The sequence below is a fragment of the Gambusia affinis genome, linkage group LG08 (assembly GCF_019740435.1).
Source record: "Gambusia affinis linkage group LG08, SWU_Gaff_1.0, whole genome shotgun sequence".
NCBI lineage: Eukaryota > Metazoa > Chordata > Actinopteri > Cyprinodontiformes > Poeciliidae > Gambusia > Gambusia affinis.
In genome coordinates this window covers 3334167-3346293 of record NC_057875.1, presented here as the reverse complement: position 1 = coordinate 3346293, position 12127 = coordinate 3334167, and the positions used below count along the sequence as shown (strand labels likewise).

Sequence of the window (12127 nt, the reverse complement as noted above, 5' to 3'; positions counted from 1 at the left end):
GGTGCAGCACTCCGAATGTCTATAAGCCGGGGCCATGAAAAACTACCTGTCAATGTTTTATCATCTCTCTGTCATGTCTGCTTCATACACTGGATTTAACACTTTCTTTACCTCTAGGGCCAAATAATAAATTGGCCTGATTAATAAGTGAGAATAAATCAAAAATCCCAATCTGATGGTATAGATTTGTTTTTAAGGGTCGAATGTGAGATGTGTGATAAGTTGAAAAACTATTATTATATCTCTAGTGCAGTTCTAAAATATTTTATACAGTATATTTTATACGAAGAATGGACAGTAAAAAAAAGGTTCAGAATAAATATTAATTCATGTAAGCCTAAAAACGATGTAAATACAAAAATAAAATGTTTAGTGTATATATTTTTCATGTTGTATATTAATGTTTGAATCATTTTATTTAAGAAAATTAAAATCAATACATCGGTAATCAGCTAGTAAGCCTTTTGTGGGATTGATTGGTAGTGACCACATTCACCAGTAGGGGGCTTTCGCGCTGTTCTCTCATTGGATTAAACTGCAGCATAAGAGAAGCAACTGGAAATCCCTCTCGAGTCTTTCCTCCTATTTTCAGGTAATGCTGATCAAAATATCATAGTCTATACAATGTTAAGATATTTTAGATTAAATCCTTCTTTGTTTTGTAAAATTTATGAGTAGTTAGACATAACGTTTCTATGTTACACAACTGATACACAGTGTGTCAGTTGTGTACCAGCTAATAGCCTTTAAGCTAACGGCAGAAGCTAGTAACCTGTTTACTGCCATTTCTGCGTGAGGAAACATGTTAAAATGCAGATATTTAGCCATGTCTTCTTATTTGGTTTATTAAGTAGTTCTTATAGAAAATCTTTTATTAGTTTTGTTTTTCTTTAGAAGCGGTTTCTTGAGTTAGATATAACATTTCTGTGTGTCACTTAGTAGTAAATAGTCTTTAAGGTAACGGCAGGAGCTTGTAACCTGTCTGTTATTATTTTAATGTGCAAAAACATGAAACAGATATTTGCCTGTTTATTAATTATCCATAATTAGTTCTTTCTTCTAAACTGTTGCATGAGAGAAGCAACCGAAAATCACTCTCCTGTTTCTTTTTCCCATATTTTAAGCTGAGATATCTGGCCTTGATTTTGGAGTCCTCAAGGAACCAAAACAGGCTTTAAGTGAAGTTTTAGATCTCAGACGGCCGTATCAGGGTTCAGATTTCTCCTTAAGTCTGTAAAAGAGCCGAGCAAAGCTGGACAACTCAGACCACTTCAATTACATGATCCTGAAAGGTCATTATGGAACTTTTGCCCGATAACACCAATAAATTAGAGCCTCCCTTCGACTCCAAGGACCAAACAGTGCTGGATCTCTGCAGTACTCTGAATTCTGTTCTGCGGTTAAATGTATGTTTTGCAGCAGTGAAAGTACAGGCCGAGTCTCTGCAGGCCGTGCGGCTAATTAAACCGCCGCTCGGCCTCCGCTGCAGTTAATGCTGTTCAATTATGAATGAGTGAGAAGGGGTGAAGAGGGCAGCACAATCAATGAAGAGGGGGGCTTGTAGGGTGGATGTAAAGGTGGTGCCGAGGCAGGCTGAAAAGGGATGAATGTGAGGTGGAAAGAGAAAAGGAGCGAGGCAGTAAATCAGAAGCTGTGGAGCTGATGTTGTGACAGTGTTTTTGTAGCTCTGATTTGAGCAGAGGAAGGTCTAATTTAGTGTCAGTCAGGCTGAAACGGGCCCTTCGGCGACATGGAGCCTGGTGTTTGTTTTGGTCCTCCTGACAGCCTGAGGCGCCTCTCTTTATCTCCTACCTCATCGTCTTTTTGTCTGGATGTTGGTTGTTTCTCTCTGTGGCAGACGCCTGTCTCTCTCTTTTTCTGTTTCTGTCTCAGATTCACAACAAAAGGAAATAATTTCTTCAGCAACTCAACTTCCTCCTGCTGTGACTTTGAAATCTGCGATAATGCAGAAATTTTACAAAGATATTTGAGTCAGATTTGATGTTAAAAATATTCAAGTTTTCACAGCTGATAGTCCAGTAGATTTGGTTCTTTTGAGGACAAAAACTGCAACATTTGTTACATTTTAAGCTGCTGCAGTTCTCTTTTACTCTGTGTCAAATAAATCAAACTCGTTGAAAAACTGTTTCCCTCCTCGCCTGTGGTGGCGCTGTACCAAGAACCACTAAAGGAAACGACACAAAAACCTTTGAAGAAGACAGTAAAAACAAAATAAAGCAAAATAAAACAAAAAAACGTGAATGTGTTACAATTTTCTAATTTTCTAAAAATTTTAATGAACTGATTATAAAAATTTGAGACAAAATCAGCTGTAGACTAAATATTTTCTTTATTTTTATCATTACTGGTTAAAGTGACCAACTGATCAGCAACTATGAAGAAAATTGGTTAATATAAACTAACATTTAAATTTCCCTTTGCGTTTAATAAAGTATTTATTAGCTAAATTGAACTGAAATATTTCTTTCCATAGTTCAAACAGCAAAGCTGACTATAAAATACAAATAAAACCTGAGAGGAAAAACTAATGTAATGAGCACGTTGATATTTTTTTTTATCTACTTTTTTTTTTTTTGCATTTTCTAACTGCGTGACATGTAATTTATTTTAATTATAGTAGCAGTTTTATTTCCTGGTCACTTGATATTTTCCATTGTGGCCCAGAAAAGCACCTTTTGACAACATGACAAGTAATTATTCCAACCTTAGTGATGTTATTTTATGTCGATGACCTTTTTCTATTCCGAACTCAGACATTTGCTGCACTTCTGCCTCTGCTTTGTGTTTCTATGTCTCTGATTACAATTCAGTATAACTGAAATTACAGTGACGTATCAAACTGAACCTTAATAAATAAATAAAATACACATGAAGACGTAGAAAATATTGTCTGCATTTAAAAAAACAAACTGAAACATCTGTGGAAACTGGAGCTGGGCGGTAAATTAATTTAATCTATTAGGCAAATTTTTTGAAGATTTAATTTTCAGAAAATCTGAGAATTAGACAATATATATATATATATATATATATATATATATATATATATATATATATATATATATATATATATATATATATATATATATATATATATATATATATATAAAATATATTTTCACCAATGGACTCTCTGGGTTTCCGTATTGTGCCCAGCTCAGGGTGGCCATCTTGTTTTCCATATTCTATTTATTTGGAGTTTGAATTTGAATCAACTTTATGATGGAGTACTAGGGCTACGCTACATTTTACGTTGTAAAACTAGAATAAATTTGCATAACAATAAAATCTAAATAATAATACAATGAACTCATAACATTACTAAAATAAAGTGGTAATTTTATGATTTGTTTGACACAAAAAATAACAAAAATGAAAATGGGGAATGTTGAGTATCTTTTAAAATAACATTTTAAGACAATTTACAAATAAAAAAATACTTTAACACTTCAGCCTCACATTATCAGTAACAGGACTTTGAAAGAAAGAATCACTTCAGATCTCAGTAAATCTAAAGTCTTTATAACAACAAATTAAGACTTTCCTCTGATAAAATTGTATTTTTCTTCTGCTAATTTTATGACTATATTCTTGTAATTAAACAAAATTTCTCATATCCTGACTAATACTTACAGAAGAAATGATTTACATGATGCATTCTCTGTTATTTGTAATTTCGTCATTAAAATCCGATCTAATATGAAAAAATAGGAGCTTTCATTTTTAAGCCCTGTGGAAAACTCTTTCAGATGAACAGGAAAGCGTCATTTCTGAGGTTTTAAATGCAGATCCTAACCGCTCAGCGCTTCGTTGAGGGGTCCAAGCCTCCACAAAAATCTCTTTTCAAAGGTTGCTAAGCGATGATTAGACAATGGTCCATTGGAGAGCAGAAAACTGAGATTTCAACACAGATATCGCCATAAAAAGAGAAAAAATTCTCACAAAGCAAAAAAAATTATGATAATCATGATAATCTGTTCTGGAGGTTTTATTATACAGAAAACAGCTCCGAGTGATGATCAACACAGGCAAGGTGTGGAAAGTGTTTTTGTCCCTCTTCTTCTTGCCTGACAAAACGTTTCTTCACATTCAGACAGAAATAAAACCAGGCTGCAGCATTTCTCTGCAGGGTGGAAACATACGAAACGCACACAGACACAAATCGGGACGCACACATATGCACAAAATTAAATCAGCGTCAGCAAGCTTGGCACTTGTGCCTTCCTGGCCCCCCGACCTGCTGGCTGATTCAATTTTCTGGGCAAATCTGCCGACAGTGACCGCTACCGTTCACCTTTAGAGAGAACGGAGCGGGGAGGAAGCCAAGCCGAGGCTGGCAGGTCGAGAGAGGCAAAGAGAGGGTGAAAGGAAAGGTGACTCTTGCTGCACATTTTCGTAGTTAGTCGGAGGGATTGCGATGAAAGTGAACGTCGACGATGATCCTGGGTGGCAGGAAGAGCTTCAACTTCAGAGGAACTGAGCAAAAAAGGAGAAAAATTATGATTTAAAAGGATGTTTTCTCTTAGGCTATGTTCACGTTGCAGGCCTTAATGTAGAATTCCAATTTTTTATTTTAATTTTTTTTTTTGACATCTGATTTATTTATTTATTTTTTACATGGTCGTTCAGACATATATGCAACTTGTGCGTTTTTCCTTATGATGTTTTGCTTTTACACAATCCAGTTCTGCTTCTCTTCAGCTCAGATGTATGGTCCGTCTTAAAGCTGCAGTACGTAACTTTTATTTAAAAATTTTTATTTTTATTTTTTACATATTTTTTAAAATTGTCACTATTTTCTGACAATTTGAGACAAAAAGATTGATCTCCTCCGTCTCCTCCTTGAGCTTCCACTGCTGTCTGAAAAAACAACCAGTCAGAGCCAGGAGGAGGGGCTTAGTGCTGTAAATCATCCTCATGTACTGGCTGCTAAATGTGCTAATGGTGGAGAATCAACTTACTGTTACAGGTAAAACATTTATCTGCTGATATTGGTGGCTATGTTAACTGGTCTTAGCATTCAAAATAGGCTTTGCTAGCTGCAGAGCAGTGATTGACAGCGCTAAAACCCGCCTCCTGGCTCTGATTGGTTGTTTTTAGTTAGCGGTGGGAGAAGGCAGAGGAGCTCAATATTTTCAGATTATCCATACAGTCAAGACAGTTTCAACAAATATGTAAAATAAATAAATAAATACATTTTTATAAAAATGACACACTGCAGCTTTAAAGCCCTGCTCGCTCCTTTCCAAATGCCCCAAAATTTCTGAACAGATTTTCTTCACAATCCTCTCAAGGCTTTTGTTATCCATGTTGCACCTTTCTCTAATAGCCGTTTTCCATCCACTCAATTTTATGTTAACAAACTACTTGCCTTTTTTGACAATATTAAACATTTATTAAACTGCATTTCCATGATCTGTATGCAATAATCATCAAGATTATAAGAAATAAATGCTTGAAATGTTCCACTGGATCCAAGTTTCACTGCATGAAGCGAAGTGACAAAATATATAGAACTATTTCATGATATTCTAATTTTATGAGCTTTTCTTGCAGAGGAGAAAATTTTTTTACTTAAATCTTTTGATCTCTCATTTTTCCAATCTTTTTTTTTCTTTTCTAAGTTATTAAAATTTATGCTTGAATGAAGCTGCAAAGAGGCAGGAAGAGATGGATTTTGGAAAAGATGTAATGGAGGCAAAAGGAAAATTTTGACTCTGGTAATCTGAACGCTTTTCTGTAAAAAAAAGAAACACCTGAATTTTATTCCTGAGAGAGATTTTAATAACACAAACACCATCCCAAGCTGATGTAGTAACATGACACCTTCACACGCCCACACAAGCATGTTGTCTTGGTCACACTTTTTTTTTTCTTTTTCTTTTTTTGAATTGTGACGATTTCTTTTCTAATTAATGATAACAAAAATATGGAGTTCTGAACATTTTCTCTGTCGAAACAAGCAGAGAAAGTGTGAAACCTTCTGAAAATTTTCCATGTTTAAGCCTTTTGTTTCATGACGGCTCAAAAAAAAAAAATCAGTTTCTATTCACTGGATGAAAACTGCAGCCCAAATTTTAGTTTCTGAGTGGCTGTTACTCTTTGTAGATGATTTATTTTGCACAAGCTGTAGATTATCGTGAGATTTTGTCTAAAATTTTTAAGAATCTGCCTTTTGAAAAGTTAGATAAACGGGATTTTTCCTGTGTAATTCTGCTTGATGAGAATCTTCACAATTCTCATCCGGAATTAATCCGGAATTTCACTCCTTTAGTAATCTGAAATTTATCCCATTGACTTGGATTTTTCTGATAGAATTTAAACCAATCAGCAAGCAGAAGTTGTGACCAATCATGTAAGTTTGCTGGGCTGTTTTAGAGATGTAGTCTGCTTGGAGTTAAAGTTTTTCAGTCCGTGTTGAACCACCATTAGCAGCCATCTATTATGACTATACTCCTTATATTACAATGTTGTTCTGTTATTCAAACTTTATTCTTGTAATTTTATAACTTTATTCTTGTACAAATTCTTGCAATATTATGACTATTTTTTCTTAATTTTCAATTTTTTTTCTTAGCGTGGCTCTAGTTTGTAAATGTTTCTATCTGCCATCAGACTTCCTCTGATCACGTTTCATATTCAAACCAACATGCGTTCATAATAACATAATTTAAACATGAACATGTATTATTTTTCTTTTTCTTTATGATACAGAATCAGACAGTGAAACAGAAAGAGACGCAGGAAAGAGCAGAAACAGAGGAGGTCACATATTCTCACTTCCATAGACATAAGCTCTGATTAAATTGAGTATGTAGTCGCTGGCTGCTCCTCAGGTGTTCGTGTGTGTGTATATGTGTGTGTGTGTGTGTGTGTGTGTGTCCTGTAATATTGTCTGCAGTCCCATGAGCTGAAGCTGAGCAAACTCAATCAACTCCCACTCACCTCTGAGGCGCTCCTTACACCGTCAGGCCAGGATTCGACTCTGACCCGGCAGAGACCAAGGGCGAGCGAGCTTCACTGTGCATTAAGGAGAGAGAGAGATCTGTGTCGTCGTGTTTATGCGGCGGGGGCGGCGTGTCTGAGGCGCCCTTGAAGAAATCAAAGCGTTCTGCAGATTGAATGCATTAGCATGAGAGGCTGAGGTTTCTGTGCAGGAACAAGCGGCTCTTCATGTCTTACTGTCAGGATTAAAATCCAGGCAACTCCCTCTGAACTGTGCCACACTGAAAAAACGAGCAGTGACCTTTCACCCAGATTACCAAATCCACTGAAGGATTCAGTTGATGTGGAACTAGAGATGCACCAATCTGATATTAAAGGAACAGTATCACGTAAAATTGACCTTTTGTCAGCTTTAATTTGTTTTATAGCGTTATTTCCTCATCAGAAACATACTTGGAGTTTAATCTCCATGACAACAATTCAGCTGTGCAAAACACCTGGTCGGAGCTAGCCCCGCCTTCGAGGTGCAGCTCCTCCTCTTAGCTGCAGTTTCCAAGCTTCAGAGCTTCTGTCCTCCCCCATCCAGCTCCTTCAGACTAGCCTGCAGCAATTGGCAAACACCTGCTGAGTTCATTATAGGAGCTGCGCCTCAGTTCGATGGAAAAATGTTGCTAAACAGTTTTACCAGTTAATAGAGGAGCCATGTTGTGATGACTCCCTGAAGTTTCAGAAAGAGCAGGAGTTTTTAAACAGACAGTGGCCCAATTTCAAGGCCTTAAATCAGGAAGTAAGATTTCTTTACAGTAATATTTGATATTTGTAGCATTTTTTTAAAAAACATAGTTAATGTGCCTGGAAAAATCAATCTGATATTGAAAAATAATCTAGATTTGCTTTCATTGACAATGTTCCCGATCCATAAGGGCAGATCTATTCAGTGTAGTTCTGTGTTTTCTGCTCTCAGTGACATCTATATTTAGAATTCCCAATTTTCCTTTCTGAAACATTTGAAGTTTGTTGCGGTTTATTTTTTCCCACATGTTTGACCAAGATAGTTAACCTATTGTTTTTGTCACTTTCAAATTCTTTATTATTAATTTTACATTGTTAGTTACAGTAGTAGTTTTAGGTTTTTCATACTTTGATTAAATTTTAGGTGCAGAATTCAAAAGGTTCAAAAACTGTATTCAGTTATTGACTGGCGTTTTCTCACAACTTTTACTGCTGCCATGTTTCGGACTAGTTTAAATGTCGCCAGGAGGATTAATGAATGATGTAATTTGCCGACAGCTTTTGCTTCTGTGGCAAAAGTGAAACAATTTCACATCCTTTTGAAAGCTAATAAATACATTAATAAACACAAAAACAGAAAATAATGCATAATTTCACAAAATAGCTCCAGTTAGTTGCAGTTTTTCAGTTAACAAAAATGTTTTACTGGTTTTCTTGATTTACTTTTAGTTAACTGCGCTAACCTTGAAACCTACTTGGGTTTCTTGTCTCTTGTCCCTCCAGAGGCCAGATTTTTGGCTTATCAAAGTAAAATGGATTAAATTAAAATAAACACCAAACATTTTAGATGGATAACTCCGTCCTTGTCCATCCACTTCACTAATATCTTGACTTTGTTGATCTATACCTTCCAATGAGACAAAATGTGAGCATGTTGAGGGATTAGGATTACCTCTTTACCTGCTGATACGCATTACCTTCCTCTCCTCCACCGTTTTTTTCAGAATGACTAAGCGTGAAGCAGTGCATGCTCACAGGTCGGATGCTTTGCACAGACAGCAGCCATCAATCAGCTGATCAATCATAATTGGCTCATTTGCATATTACCCATAAACTCACAATCATCACTCATTTATGCAAATCATGAAAGCAGGCTTGAGGGAGGAAGGGAGGTCAGTGCTGAATCCACACTGAAATTAGAGCTTTATTTAGATTTATGCAGATGTTAACAGTAATGATATACAGCCGGCTCGGCGAGGAACGCTAATATATCTGCTGCCAGAGTCACTGAATAAAACACAGAACGGACCGGGAAGACTCGTATCTGCAGCAGGTTTTATATAGTTGGGCACAAAGTTTACAACTGTATATTTATGCTGCATGTTCAAGTTTGGTTCTTAAAAATTGGAAAGTTTTATGGATGTCGTTGAACTTAGAGATAAAAAAGGTTTCCACAAAAAATCTTACTAAATAACTTTGACTTTATTTTTCCACCTGATAGTCCGGTAGACTAGGTTGGATTGGGGACCAAAATTGCAACATTTATTACTTTTTCAGCTGGTGCAGTTCTCTTTCTCACTGCAGGGAGTCAAACCAACCAAACCAATTGAAAAACCTGTTCCCCTCCTCGCCCGTGGGGGCGTTGCACCAAGAAACACTGAAGGAAACAATATGAAGAAAACACAGAGCGTATCTTCCTTCTTCGTGAAATGTAAACAAAAATGGAGTGGCGTTAGATTTTTGTGGTTGTGGCTCTTTTGCTAAAAGACAAAACAGCCATTTCTCCCGTTAGAGCTAGACATCTAATGAGTTTGTTGAAGTTATATTTACCCAGAATGCCTTGCGACATACTCCTCTTCCTGGTTTTGGAGCCGGCCCCTTGGTGTTCACTTAATCAGAACTGAGACTGTGGCGAACCATAGTTGGGGTAGTGTGCAGGCTAAAATTGCATTCCCACCAGTCCTGTTCAGTCCACTTTAATCCAACTCCAGTTTGTTTGTCTAGAAAGTTTGGTTCATTTGGGGAGGTGTGAATTGGCAATCGATCTCGGATGCTTACCATAAAGGCAAACTCTTACGCCTGAAAACCTAGTGAGGGAGCGAGAAGTAGGCTAGGTATGCTAGCTTGACTATGACAACCTTCACATATAGAGGCGCTGCTGAGTTTTGTGTATTTCGGTTCAGTTAAAATGGAGACTGGAGGGGCGTGCTGTGGTGGCGCAGTGGCCCCACGCTTGGATGCCTTAGTTCTCGACAGACATTGTGGGTTCAACTCCCGGTCCTGGCGACCCTTGCCGCATGTCCTCCCTCCTCTCCTCACCCTCCTTCCTGTTTGCCTACTGGTGCAAAAAATACGAGCCACTAGCGCCGCAAAAACTCTTAGGAGAAAAAAATTAATAAAATGGAGATGGGTCTATAGGTGGACCAGTTTGCTTTTTTGGTCCAGCTGATGATGTTACTCAGTGGGTAGAGAATCCAGAAGTTTTATTGAAGTAAGAGTAGTGCTACTTCATAATAAAATTACTCAAGTAAAAAGTACAGTGTAGTAAAAAAAACTCCTAAAAGTAATTTTTTTGTTTTTTTTTTGTTTTTACAAAGAGTTACTGAAGTAATTGTAACTGAGTAAATTTAACTACTACTTAGTTCTGGCAACAGGGGGTAGATTGACAATTTTTCATAATTGAACCTGTTTGTTTGGACCAGGACCTGTGGATGATGTTGGACTGTTATCTGAATTTGTTTTTAATTTCCCTGGGATTACAGAGCATAAATCCAAAGTTCACATTCAGTCCACAGGACTCTGTACTTGGATCTGTTTCTTTTATACAGTTTTATTTTTGAGTGTCCATCTGAATCCTTTCTATGACAAATTGTTTTAGAAATTGTGGCATTATTTTAAATTTTTTTTAATTTATTGTTTTCCCCACCAGGGGGTGTTTTTGTGGGCTCTAGAGTCCCTTATATGACAGTAGGGTGACAGTAATCCTAGATTAGGGTGACAGGAAGGGGGAAGGAGAGGGGAAAACATGCGGCAAATGTTGGCGGGTCCGGGAATCGAACCCGCGACGGCCGCGTCGAGGACTCAAGGCATCCAAATGTGGGTCGCGCTATCCCCTACACCACCACAGCACGCCCAATTATTTTAACTAATCTTTTAAGTGTTTTTAGAAGAAAAGGAGCATTTTCAAAAGCAGCGAGGGCGTTCTCCCAGCCTGGATTAAAGTTATTATGTTGTTATATTTAAAAACAGGTTATTTTGTCTTGCAGTGGTTTGTACGGCTGTGTGAGCAGAGCAGAACTGACTGTTGAGGAAAAAGCTGAAAGGTTGTTGGCTTCAAAGCGGTTCAATATGTCAGATAAACACACAGCTCAATGAACAGCTGGAAAACAGAGTAGAGACGGAGACGGGAGGCGAGGAAGGACAAAGATGAAAAGGGACGAGAGGCAAAGAAAACATGGAACAACAACAACAAAATCCAGATTAGGATGAGAGGCGAGCTAAAATGGAGAAAAACAATAATATCCGAGAAGGCAGCAGCGAAGGTGAATGAAGCAAAAATGTCTCTGATCATGAATTACTATGAATATCAGATATTGATCAGAAATCTAAAATAGATGTGTTCACAAGTATCTTAGTTTCAACATTTTAGTGGATCTCATTCTTATCGAATCCATCTGAATGTTTCACTATTATTGATATTTTTTTTTAACAGTCTTTACCAATACTTTGAAATCCATCACACATAAAATGTACATTTTTATTTGTCTCATAGTTAAACTACAGTTTCTGCGGCTTTAGAATGACTAAATGTGTATGTTTTTACATTTGTGGTGTTTTCTCAATTCCCCAGTTTGACTATAATTTATCCTAGCTGTTCAATAAGTGTTAGTTTATTTAATTTTATTTAATTTTGGTGAGTTACTTTATTTATTTAAAGCATTTTGTGTGGCATTTGATTCCAGGAAACAATCACAAATGAAATCCGACTGATTCCAGGATGAAGATCATGGGAGAAAAGTTTAATGAGAACAAAGTCACAATTTTACAACTTTCTCATAGTACCGTACATTTATTCTCAAAATATTATGAATCTATTCCCATATTGTTCTGTAATTTATTCAACTTTATTCTCTAAATTTTATGACTTTAAATATTATGACTTTATTCTTATGTCTTCATTTTTGCAATATTATAACTTTATTCTCTAAATATTATTACTATTCTCATATTATTCTGACTTTATTCTCATAATTTCATTTACATTTTTATTTTGTATGTCCATTACACTTCATTGTACAATGATTGCTACAATTTGGTAACCTATTTTATCGTTTGTTTAGATATTTTATAATGAAGAACAAAATTCCAGCTCATATAAATCAATAATACAAAATAAGAACTAAAACCTGGGTACATGTTTGTGTCTCTG

At 36.4% G+C, this 12127-nt stretch overlaps 1 long non-coding RNA gene across 1 annotated transcript in view; it reads left to right on the top strand.

Annotated features, from left to right (window-relative positions):
• The first annotated feature begins 511 nt into the window (after window positions 1-511).
• LOC122836110 overlaps window positions 512-12127 on the top strand; it is a 33396-nt gene continuing 21780 nt past the window's right edge. Inside the window, exons 1-2 of the long non-coding RNA XR_006371408.1 lie at window positions 512-592; window positions 10965-11240. This is a non-coding gene — a long non-coding RNA (uncharacterized LOC122836110). The remainder of the gene's footprint in view (window positions 593-10964; window positions 11241-12127) is intronic.